The sequence below is a fragment of the Crotalus tigris genome, unplaced genomic scaffold, assembly GCF_016545835.1.
Source record: "Crotalus tigris isolate CLP2741 ecotype Arizona unplaced genomic scaffold, ASM1654583v1 scf7180000018044.196413, whole genome shotgun sequence".
Taxonomy (NCBI): Eukaryota; Metazoa; Chordata; class Lepidosauria; order Squamata; family Viperidae; genus Crotalus; species Crotalus tigris.
In genome coordinates, this window is record NW_024096793.1 from 7,277 (window position 1) to 20,478 (window position 13,202).

The 13,202-nt window shown below is 41.7% G+C and overlaps 1 long non-coding RNA gene across 1 annotated transcript; it reads left to right on the forward strand.

Moving 5' to 3' along the window:
* The first annotated feature begins 4,997 nt into the window (after positions 1-4,997).
* Positions 4,998-10,862, forward strand: LOC120309608. Its single transcript, XR_005557129.1, has 4 exons — positions 4,998-5,061; positions 6,812-7,030; positions 8,695-8,736; positions 10,014-10,862. It is a non-coding gene; the product is annotated as an uncharacterized LOC120309608 (long non-coding RNA).
* Positions 10,863-13,202: the final 2,340 nt, after the last annotated feature.

Sequence of the window (13,202 nt, forward strand, 5' to 3'; positions counted from 1 at the left end):
GTTGTATATGTATAGAAGTGTGTGTGTGTGTGTGTGTATGTGGGTTGTGTATATATATTGGTGTGTGTGTGTGTGTGTGTGTGTGTGTGTGTGTGTGTATATTTTATAATATAAATGATGTCGCAGTTGCAACTGCTGCCTGTGGATGGCTCTAGTTTGAGCTGATACAAGGCAAAAGATTTCTTTCTCCCATATTTGGGTCGACAGGGTGCATCAAAAAGCACTCAAGGTAATTCCTCCCCCTGTCTCTTCCCTCCCTGACACAGCAGTCAAAGTGAGAAAGAGCCTGTGGCCTAAGGTTAACACAGCTGCTTAACATGCAGACAGCCCAGGTTCGAATCTCAGAAGGGTATGTCTGGTTGATGAGAACTAAAAAGTTTGAAATAGCTATTCCATTCTCCCTTAATTCTTTGTTAGCAATCTAAATTTTACAATATAGGTCTTGGTGTATTCGGGTCTTTTCCTATATAAGATTGAGACCCGAATACACCAAGACATGCATACCTATACCTGTGAAAAGCTATGAATATATATATATATATATATTTGTAAATTTTCATGGGTATAGGTATGCAGGTCTTGGTGTATTCGGGTCTTTTCCCATGTAAAATTGAGAGTATCTTGGCGAAGTTTCGACATTTTGCCATGATACTCTCAATCTTACATGGGAAAAGACCTATATATATATATATATATATATATATATATGTTTTCTGAGGTTTTCGCGGGTATTTGTATATAGGTCTTTGGTTGTTCGGGTTTTCTCCCGCGTCAGAACACAGCCAAGCTCCCATCCAATCAGTTCATACCCTCACTGGCAGTTAAAAGGAAGAAACAGCTAAAACCACACATTGCTGCTCAAAGCAAGAAGCTAAAATCACCAGCCTGAAGATGACGAATGTGACTTCGTCGAAACGTTGCCAAGACACTTCCAATTTTACGCGGGAGAAAACCCGAACACCCAAAGACCTATAATATAATATATAGATATATATATATATTATATATATACTATATATATTATATATAGATATTCTGAGGTTTCGAGAGGGGGCGGTGTTTGTATTAGGTCTTTGGTTGTTCGGGTTTTCTCCCGCGTAAATTGGAAGTGTCTTGGCGACGTTTCGACGAAGTCCCATTCGTCATCTTCAGGCTGGTGTTTTCAGCTTCGTGCTTCGAGCAGCAATGTGTGGTCTTAGCTGTTTCTTCCTTTTAACTGCCAGTGGGGGTATGAACTGATTGGGTGGGAGCTTGGCTGTGTTTTGATTGGGTGGAGGTGTGTTCTGATTGGTTAGGGGCTTGGCTGTGCTCTGATTGGCTGGGGGGTTGGCTGTGCTCTGATTGGCTGGGGGAGTGTTATGTTTGGTTGTGCTCAGGTTAGTCTGAGTTGCAGAGGGGTTTAAGATTTTGGGCTGCCTTGCTATTTTTTGGCTTCGCGTTTGTGGTCGTGCCTCATTTTCATGGAGGGAGTCAGTTTGCTTCGTGTATGGATTGGAGGGCTTTGAAGTGGCTAATGATGCAGCTCTGGTCTGGCTTCTGGTTTGTGGTCGTGCCTCATCATCGGTGTGGCTTTGGGTTTGCTTTTTGCGTGGATGTGTGGTGGTGACATCCTGTGTGGTTTTTGTGAGTGTGGGTCTGGTATCATTTTTTGTATTATGGAGTCGTTTGTCAATAAGGGCGGGTTTCCAAATGGCTGGTAGGCGGGAGGTATCATCTCGCTTGTTCATGCTGTGTGGGCGTTTTTCTATGCTCGATGGCTTCCTCTGATTATTCCCCTGTTATTAAAATGTTCACTTTTGCATGGTTCTGGTATTTTTAAAGTCAATTTCATGTCTGTGGCTTAAGGTGTTGGACCAGGGAAATGTTTGGATTCTCTTTTTTGACTGAGTTCTTATGTTCTTCAATGCGTGCACTTATTCTTCTGTTGGTTTGTCCGATGTATGTGGTGGGACAAGTGGTGCATGGGATTCCGTATACTCCTTGATTTTCTAATTCAATTTTATCTTTGGGGTTTCTAAGGATGTGGATATTTTTCTGTTTGTGCAGAATGCTGTTTTGATGTTGTGTTTATGGAGGATCTTACTGATTCTGTCTGTGGTGCCTTTTATGTATGGGAGGAGGGCTTTGCCGTTTTCTTGTTCTTTGTCTTGGATTTTAGTGGGGGTTTCTTTTTGGATTAGGTTTGTAATCTTATTTCTATGGAATCCATTGGATGTTAGTACATTGGTGAGAGTGTGTAGTTCGGTTTTTAGGTGTTGTTCGTCAGCTAAGCGTTTTGTTCTGGAGAGGAGTGTCTTGGCTACAGAGTTGATCTGTGCTGGGTGGTGGTGTGAGAGAGCATGTAGATAGCGGTTTGTGTGTGTTTTCTTCTGGTAGATTGGTGTGTCCTAGGGAGCCATTGGATTTCTTGTTCGGGTTTTTCTCCCGCCGGTAAAATGGAAGTGTCTCGGCGACGTTTCGACGAAGTCCCATTCGTCATCTTCAGCTGGTGTTTTCAGCTTCGTGCTTTGAGCAGCAATGTGTGGTCTTAGCTGTTTCTTCCTTTTAACTGCCAGTGGGGGTATGAACTGATTGGGTGGGAGCTTGGCTGTGTTCTGATTGGGTGGAGGTGTGTTCTGATTGGTTAGGGGCTTGGCTGTGCTTTGATTGGCTGGGGGGTTGGCTGTGCTCTGATTGGCTGGGGGGTTGGCTGTGCTCTGATTGGCTGGGAGAGTGTTCTGTTTGGTTGTGCTCAGGTTAGTCTGAGTTGCAGGGGGGTTTAAGATTTTGGGCTGCCTTGCTATTTTTTGGCTTCGCGTTCGTGGTCGTGCCTCATCTTCATGGAGGGTATCAGTTTGCTTCATGTATGGATTGGAGGGGTTTAAAGTGGCTAATGATGCAGCTGTGGTCTGGCTTCTGGTTTGTGGTCGTGCCTCATCATCGGTGTGGCTTTGGGTTTGTTTTTTGCGTGGAGGTGTGGTGGTGACATCCTGTGTGGTTTTTGTGAGTGTGGGTCTGGTATCATTTTTTGTGTTAGGGAGTCATTTGTCAATAAGGGCAGGTTTCCAAATGGCTGGTAGGTGGGAGGTATCATCTCGCTTGTTCATGCTGTGTGGGCGTTTTTCTATCTCGATGGCTTCTCTGATTCTTCTGTTATTAAAATGTTCACTTTTGGCAATGGTTCTGGTATTTTTAAAGTCAATTTCATGTCCTGTGGCTTTAAGGTGTTGGACCAGGGAAGAAGTTGGTTCCTCTTTTTTGACTGAGTTCTTATGTTCTTCAATGCGTGCACTTATTCTTCTGTTGGTTTGTCCGATGTATGTGTTGGACAAGCAGTGCAGGGGATTTCATATACTCCTTATATTTGTTTTGGATAGTTGTCAAGGCTTCTAAGCATGAAGCCGAAAACACCAGCCTGAAGATGACGAATGGGACTTTGTCGAAACGTCGCCAAGACACTTCCAATTTTACACGGAAGAAAACCCTAATAACCAAAGACCTACATATATATGTATATTATATATATGTATGTATGTATGTATGTATGTATTTAGCGTTACCTCCTCAGAGGCTGCCAAAGCCCAGGCCCTCTCAGCCCCACCCCCCTTCATCAAACTCCGCTGCTGTATTCTCTAGGGGTTGGTAAGGTATCTCTTCTAATCGGAGCTCAGGCAGAGTTAGGAAGTAGCAAGCTCTTGTCATCAAGAAGGGGCTTCCAGGAACAAAGATGACCAGCTCCCCCCCAGCCCCAATAGTCAATGCTGTGATGGTATCCAACCGGCCAAGGCTGTTGTAGCAGCAATAGTTAATGATTCCTCAATGACCGTTCAAGATCAAGTGGGGTGGAGGAAAACCCCGGCTCCAGGCAGTAGTAGAAACAAAAGCAGTCAACATGCTATAGTAATGGCTTGCCCCCCCCTCCCCACAAAGTCTAAAACATGTACAAGCAACAGTAGTCACAGGCCAGGTAGCCTCCAGGCTTCACAGCAACAGTAACTACGACCAGTCTCTCCTCTTCTTCTGTTAATTCTTCTCAGTCAGGTCTCGGCATCAAAACCCTCCCCCCTTATCTTTATTGTTAAAAGTCCCAGGCTAACAGCCCCAGCCACTTCCTTTCCACACACTCTCTCACACCTCTGTTTGAGATATCCTTTTACGAAGGAGAGCAATAAAATTCCACTCCCTCTCTCACTCTCTCTTGCCTCTGTTTGAAACATCCTTCTCATGGAGGAAAGCAATAAAATTCTACTCCCCCCTCTCTCTTTCTCTCTCCCCCTCCTCCACACAAAGGGGTCAGCTTAAAACCTCCAATCCCTCTTTACTTTCACCTGATGAATTCCAACAGCCACCCCTTTCCTTCCTTCCCTTTTTCTATCCTTTCCCTTCATCCATCTCTGCCACACCCAAAACCATCAGCAGCTGTCCCAATCTCTCCCTTCCCAGCCAAACTCCTGCAAACACTCTAAGACAGGCCCGCTACATACATTCATTCATACATACATACATATATTTAGATTGCTAACAAAGAATAAAGGGAGAACTGGAATAGCTATTTCGAGCTTCTTAACTCTCTTCAGCCAGACATACCCTTCTGAGATTCCAATTAGCTATTCCAGTTCTCCCTTTATTCTTTGTTAGCAATCTAAAAAAATGTATATGTAAATGATGTCACAGTTGGCGACTGCTGCCTGTGGATGGCTCTAGATTGAACTGATACAGGCAAAAGAAAAAAGAAAAAGAAAGAAGATTTCTTTCTCCCATATTTGGGCTGACAGGGTACATCAAAAAACACTCAAGGTAAATCTCCTCCCCCTATCTCTTCCCTCCCTGATACAGCTGACAAAGTGAGAAAGAGCCTGTGGTCCAGAGGTTAATACAGCTGCCTAACATGCACACAGCCCAGGTTTGAATCTCAGAAGGGTATATCTGGCTGAAGAGAGTTAAGAAGCTCGAAATAGCTTTGCTATTCTTTGTTAGCAATCTAAAAAAATGTATATTTTTTATGTACCATCCAGCTGCTGGTACAGAGCAGATACTCTTTTATTCTATATCTTCGCGGGGCCTATCTTCACTGTTCTCTTGGTAAGAACTTATTACAATGATTTCATTGCCAAATATATTTTTTCCTACTTTTATGCCAAATGTTGATCTATGTTTATCTATGAGCTGCAGTGGCTCAGTGGTTAGAAGGCAGTATTACAGGCTAATTCTGTTGACTGCCAGCAGTTCGATCCTAACCCGCTCAGCCTTCCATCCTTCCGGGGTCAGTTAAATGAGGATCCCAGATTGTTTGGGGCCATAGGCTGACTCAGTAAACCTCTTAGAGAGGGCTGTAAACCACTATGGAGTGGTATATACATCTAAGTGCTATGTGCTATTGCTATGTACAAGGAGGAGGCTGACTCACTGCACAGCTAGGCAATAAATTCAGTGCATTATAAAAGTAATATGGAAATTCATCTAAATATAGAGTTGCTATAGGATATTGGACACTGACACATGCGTCACATCAATCCTACAGCAGTGAAAAAGTAAAATGTAATGGTTAAAAATCAAAGTCTACCAGAGCATTGCGCCTGAGCTTGCTGAATCTCATACCCTTTCTTCTTCTGCACACATGCCATAAAGTTAGAGGGAACAGAACAAAAGATCACTCTTTTTACACACACACATATATAAATTAATTCCTGTGTGTCTGGCATCGTTCAGACTGTATCACAGCTATCAGCTGATGGAAGCCAAAAAAATGACCAGTCATCATAATACGACTACACTTGACTTGTAATGTAAAAACTATTGTTTAGTTGTTTGTTTTTATCCCACCTTTATTATTTTTATAAATAACTCATAGTGAATGTACTACTCCTTCCTCCTTCTATTTTCCACAAAACAACCACCTTCTGAGGTGAGTTGGGCTGAGAAAGAGTGAACTGGTCTAAACTCTCCCTGCTGGCTTTGAGACCTAAGGTGGGACTAGAACTCATGGTCCTAGTTTCTATCCTGGTGCCTTAATCATTAGATCAAACTGGCTACCACGAACTATCAAGAATAAATGTTTGTTTATTATATCTAAACAATGATTTTAGGACTAAAAAAAGGATCAGTAAATTGTTTTATTATTAAATACATTGAAAATTGTTTTATTTATTTATTAATTTCTTTACTTGTATAAACAATATAGTCAAGCCACCATTTAAGTGGGAGCTAAAATGCAAGCCCTGAGGGTTATTCTTTATTAAGAAGGAAGTAGAAAGAAAATTAGTTACAATTAGTGAAAGGCAGGTATGATACTGCAAATTAAATCAGAAGCTGGATATGCTAAGTAAATTAGGTTAAATCCTATGTAAAAGGAGTAAAGATGGCTTTACTGTTCTTCAAACATGAGGTTTTGATTATAGGTTTTATGAATTATTGGTTGATTTTGTGCAACACCCAATTTTTGGATATTACTTATTGGATGTTAAATATTACTTAGAGGACACTTTCTCTTTTCCCACCCCTTTCTGAATATTTTGTATAGTCCAAAACACTTTTCTGAATTTTATTTTTATTTTTTTAAAAAAATAACCTTGAAGTGCTTATTATGCTAGAAACATATAATGAAACAGAAGAAAGCTAAGCAAGAAGAAAAAGCTGTTTTAATGGTGGTAGCATAGTATTGAATTCAGTAATTCATTTTACCTATTTAGACAAAGTTCCTTTAAGGCAGACATTGGGGATTTAGGCCTGAAAGTCTCCGTTGATGTTTTTACTGTCAAATTGCATGAAATTTCTTTTTCAAATGTGGATGTGGTTGGCATGAAATTAACAATTTCTATTTTTTTTTCTATAGGTGAATTTACTGATCCTGATAAGGATCATTTACATTGTCATAAAGAAGTTGAGAGCCAGACATCTTAAAAAATCTATTCAGTACCTGAAAGCTGTGAGGGCCACCTTCATTTTAGTACCACTCCTCGGCATCCAAATCCTGTTGGCTTCCTATGAACCAAGTGGCAGAACTAGCAAGGAGATTCATAAATATGTGCTCCATATTTTTATATATTATCAGGTATCCAGTCTCTTGAAATATATGCAGTTTACAAGGATTGCTAAGGAATGTTGCAGGTATAAACAATGGACATATTTTAACCCATTCTTGATTTCATATCAGTTTCATCAAATGCATTCACATTGTTTCCCTTTCATTTGTGCAGATTTTAATGAGGGCTAAGCTGACATGGGTGTTAGTGGGAACTTCACTGATATTTGAGAATTATATATGTTCAAATTTAATAATTTGCTAACAGTATTACAATATGAATAATTTTAACCAATTTCAGGATAGTGGAAACATTTGGATCATATGTGTTCAAATCTAGGCTGCTTTTGACAGCTGGAAACATATCTGCTAGTTAATACACTACAAGGCATATCATTCAATTTCATGATTTGGAACCTTGTTAAAATAACCTTTCCTCTACAAATAAAACCAAAGAAATGTTGAGAATCATTGTAGTGTAGTGACTAAGTTACTGGATTAAGAACAGAGAGACTAAGAACCAAGGCACAGAAGTTAGTTGGGTGCTGGTAACTTATCTCAGCCCTAGACTGAGAAAAACCTTTACCATCCTATACTCGACCAATGGGATAGATTATGCTTCATAAACCCATAAATTTCAATGAAGGTGCCTTAATTCTTCAGTGGATTGATATCTTAGGTTTGTCTATCTACCATTTTTCTCCCTCCCTTGCTCTTGCACTCTTTCATCATCTAACTATCTACCTAGCTATCTTTCACAGGGAAGATCAAACCTGTTTGTACCAAAATGGTATGATGGAATTAGTTCGTGCTGGTTCGTAATAGCTAACTGTCAAATTTTCAATAATTTTCTGAGCAGTTGAAAACAGAGCTTTTATTTTAATATTTTGAATACAATTAGTGTGTGTGTGGATACAGAGAAATAGAGATAGAGATAGAAGAGATAGTAAAAATAAAGAGACAGAGATAGTGAGATAGCAAGATAGAGATAGAGAGATAGGTAAAGATAGTAGAGATAGTAAAGATGAAGATAGCGAGATAGAGAGGTAACGAGATAGAGAGAGAGAGAGAGAGGTAAACATAGTAGAGATAGATAGATAGATAGATAGATAGATAGATAGATAGATAGATAGAAGATAGATAGATAGATAGATATAGGGGGAGAGAGAGAGAGAGAGAGAGAGGGAGATGATAGAGCTCTTTGGCTGCTCACAAGCATGATAATGACAATTGGGCTGGCAGAACTGGTTGTTATTAGCACACCACTGGTCCCATTTTGCCTGCAAAAGCTTGATTTTTTTTAAAAAAAAATGTGATTACCCCATTTAAATAGCTTGCAGTTCTGCAGGGGTCTCAATCCATAGTTTAAGTAGTACAGCACCAACGATTACCTTCATGTTTGGATGGCATTATTTTAGAGGACAATTATCCTACCAGCTATAGCTTTGGAATCATATTCTTATCATCTTTTTTTTTCTTAGAGACATTTGGTTAAATTATTGAATTAGGGCCAAGAAAAGTGAGCCTAAAACTGAGGTCCATTATCAGGAGAGGAAGCTCATTGGATGATTTGGGGCCATTTGCAGTCTTTTTATCCAATGTATTGCCTGTGTTACATTGTAAGGAAAAAAAATGAAGGGAAGGAACATGAAGATGTCTCTGTAGCCCTGAAATAAATCTTTCTCTTTTTGCAGGGTTTGTTATTGTCAATAATATTATGCTTTTCTGATAAAAAGGTAAAATGTTTTTCTCTTTTAAAAAATTTTTTCGGACTGACTTAGGTTTGAAATTGCATCTAGCAAGTGGTTAAGAATAGGCAAGTTAATGCTTAAATGCTGTCACAGAGAAATAGAAGAGGAATAGTGTCAACCCTATCAAATCATATTAAACTAGAGCAGTGGTTCTCAACCTTTTTATACCGGCGACCCTGGTCATAAGCACGCGCCGTGCATGTGCGGTGCGCCGCGCATGCGCGGTGCTGCCCCCGGCGGCGGCAGGCAGGCCCGGACGCTCCCGGGCGGCCGCGGCAGGCAGGGCGACCACCGGCTGGGCCACAGCTGGCCCAGCACAAGGCAGGTAAGGCACCCACTGGGCCCCACGTGTGCCAGCTACCCTCCCTGCGCCTGCCACTGCCCCGCTAGGCTTACCTTGGCCCCCGGCCGTTCGGGGCGGTGGCAGGCAGGCCCAGGCGCTCCTGGGCGGCCGCAGCAGCAGCAGCGCAGGGCGACCACCGGCTGGGCCACCAGCTGGCCCAGCCCAAGGCAGGTAAGGCACCTGCCAGGCCCCACGCGCACCAGCAACCCTCCCTGCACCCACCAGCCTCCCACCTCCCACCCCCAGCCCTCTTTTACTTACTTTTTAGTTGCTCAACAGGGAGGGAAGCTCTGCAGACTGTTCCCCTTGCAGCACCGTTTGCAGACTGGGGCTTTTGGCGGGCTCAGCAGGGCAGAGACAGCCCTGGACAATTCCTATTGGCTTTTGAAAGACAATAGAATTAGACTCTGTTCAAGAGAGTCTATTCTATTGGCTTTCGAAAGCCAATAGAATAAGAGGGAGTAGCACAGCTAAGGAAAAGGGGAAAAATGGCGGATCGCATTGTTTGGCGACCCCCGTGAAATGGTCGTTCGACCCCAAACTAGAGGGTTCAGCTTGTGATGTGAAATCAATCAGTATACTCCCCAACACTTGATAATCTATACTGGCTGAAATAATGCAGAAGAAAGTACTCTAAAGATGATAATGTATAGCTTATATGTGACAGTATATGCAGACAACAATTAAAGCTATGAGAAAAGTTTTCTTTTGTCACTGCATTTTTCATAGTATGATATGACCATAAATGTATTTGATTCCAGTGATGTTCTGTGGAGCCAGTCTGGCTGTTCAAAATTAATTTAGCAACTAATAAAAAAAAGGTTCTAAGAAATCTGTCTTTACTTTTTGTCTATATTGTTCTCATAAGAAATCTGTTCCATACAATACAACCATTTTTTCCCTTCTTTTTTCTTGAAAGGTTCATTCTGTTTTCAGAAAGCTATGGAATCGATTCCAAGCATCACTTTAAAATCAACATTCCGCTTAATGCAGACAACTCTGAACATCTGGATGGAGCCACAACAGATAATGTTGCTTTAAAAAAAAACTTTTTGGCCAATTGCAATACACTCTGTGCAAGTAATATCCTGTTGTTGCTTTTTAAAGAAATCATTCATTACAATATTATATTCTTATAAGAAACAGAGTTAAGACTGTAATAGTGTAAATATTGTAAAAACAGAATGCAAAATGTATCAAGCTGTTTGGTGTATTGGTTAAGGTCTAGAAACTAGGATACTATCAGTTCCAGTCCCACCTTAAGCATGAAATTTGACTGGGTGACTTTCAACAGTCCCTCTCTCTCTGTCAGAACCCATATTCTAAGGGGGCCTTTCCTATCTTTAACACAATCTCTACTCTCTCTATAATCCTGGGTTCTGCCATGCTCCTGGAGAGGAAGGGGAAAGCTGGGGTTTATTGCTCTGTTTCCCTTCTATTGCTACACTGTAACACTTTGTTGTTTCTGCATACTTCCCTTGTGAACTATCTCTCCCCTTGATGTCAGCTAGAAAGGGGAGGAAGAAGAAAGGAATGCGCCTCCGGCACTGGTTTATCTCCACGTTGAAGGGAAGATATGAAAGCCGACATAACATTGCTACAACCCTGAGACAGCCTGGCATTATCAGCTCTTTCCCACAACACCTGGGGATTGGCCCATGTGAACTGACCGGATGAACCTTTGGGTTGGGGTTTGTTTGGGACACTTTTAACCTATTGATCTGAGCAGAAAACCCTCAGATCCTGTCTATCTTGCCTGCTATCAGCTTCTCCTAATAAAAGTTCCTTTTGGAAGAAACTGCTTCCATGAGTTCTGCTTCCTTAGGATGAGGTTTTGAAGTGGGCCCTGACATTAGACAAGATCTGCAGTAATAGTCAGCCCGGAAGGAAAGCCCTTTACCGGGGGACATCACAAACCATGTCAGACAATGGAATAGGGAGAGAGGAACCTGCCGCAAAGGGGGACCCTTCCTGCTGGGCAGACACCTGCAAACAATCCAGTTCTGAGTCCTCCAGCTCATTGGAAGAAGAGGTAGTGATAGATCGCTGCCACAAGCCTAGATGGTCAATGGGTGTTGGAAAGAAGGATGACTGGGAGAAGAAGGAAAGAAAGGTGACACTCAGATGGGGCAGTCACCAACCAGGCTGAAAGGAGGAGATGGACAGATCCCTCCATCTCAGCGAGGATGAGGAGGATTGCTTGGGGCATTCCAGCTGGCTGCTAGAACAGGCAATCAGCATGATGAAGATAGCCCTGGACTCCCTGAAGGAAGAGAAAGCCGAGCCCTATTGAGGCACCATCCGCCTGGGTTGCAGTAAGAAGGAAACCACAGGGGAGTCTGAACTCAAGGTCCCAGGGCCAGCCGATGGAACCACCAACGTGCTGCAGTCGCCACTGGTGTAGCTACCCCTCGTCGTGTGGAAGCTGCAGAGAGAGAGGGGAGATGATATAAACAGGAAAAAAGGCAACGCTCCATCCAGAAATTCCCTCCACTAGATGTAAAGTTCCGTGGAGAGCCGCAACGCCTAAGATTCTTCCTAACCAGGTGCTCAACTACATGGAGGAATAGGCCAGGACATCCTCATTGAGTGCACCAGAATTCCCATCGTGCAAGCTGCCCTGGATGGCATCACAGCGGACTGAGTTGTAGACCTCTACAGTGCTGACATCCCAAAGCTACTGAATTTCAACCCATTCATGTTCTCCCTCAGGCATAGGTCCGAGGACCCGCTGGCAGATCGGAAGGCCCGAGAGTGGATCAAGACGGTAAAACAAGGCAGACAGCCAGTGGCAGAGTACACCCAGGAGTTCCAAACCGTGGCCAGCAAGCTAAACTGGCCAGAAGACATCTTGTTAGCCACTTCAAAGATGCCTGGCTGAGGAATTCTGGGAATTGAAGTCCACAAGTCATAAAAGGGCTAAGTTTGAAGACCCCTGCTCTAAGAGAAAGGGACTAAGAGAGGAAAGGTCAAGAGGAAGTCCCAATGGCTAGATTAATATGAAAAAGGCAAGTCTTGTTTTGTCTTCTATACAAATAATTATATAAGTATGTAGCATTGTGGATAATTAGTTATACTACTTAGATTTGAATGTACATTTTTCTAAATTAGCACACTTAACCAGTGTTTCCTGAACGGCTATTGACAGGGATGAGCCAATGCTGGTGTGACTCCCTGCTTAGACTTTTTCTTAAAGTTAGGTTAGTGACAACCTCTTAGTTTCCTTACTATTAAAACATGATTGTGTGAACAATTGAAAAAAAAATCTACCCTGATGGCATTTGACAACAATTTAAAGGAATAAGATTGAAGCGTCTAATGATTGTCTTCCTACAACTCACCCGTGATAAATTTATGATCCTTGATTTGTCCAAAATATATACAATTAAAGAGACTAATTCTTTCCTATGGCCCACTAAAAATTGCTTAGGATTTCATTTTAAACATTAAAAGTTCACATGCCATCTGCCAAGGATACCTATCCTAATCCCAAAAACAAACATTAAAGAACCCTTTGACTTACTTTAGGGCTGTTCCCTGAGTAGTAGCAATAAAGGATATCTTCTGACAAGCAAGAGTCACAGCCAAACACAGTCAGAGCAAAAGTTGGGACTTTGGACTCAAGGCAATTCATCACCATAATTGTTAAATCCTTCAATATATCTCTGCATCAGTGCATTTTATAAATCGTTTTGCCTTTAACCTGCCCTCTTCAGAGCTCACAAAATGGTGGTAATTGATTTGTTCTCCTCAGAGGCAGACTGGAAGCCAGCAAAGATGTTTAAGCTACAACACCATGTTTACTGTAGCAAATAAAGCTTCCGTTTATTTAAATATTTAAATTTAAATATTCAAGGCAATGCAAAATGATTAGTATAAGTTCAGTATCACAAATGCTATATAAATCAACTGCTCTGCTTTTAGTTCTATGTTCTTATTGTTTAATTGCTCTTATTATACTATTTTTGTGAGAAGTCTGCCTTCACATTTTTCATTTACTGCCTCGATTTCAGGGTGAAGGACAGAATTTAAAAAAAAATGCACCACTAGTTATGGTTCTTCAACTTTTGTTTTTTCTCCTCCTCCCAAAGCTAATTTAAAGCAGCCA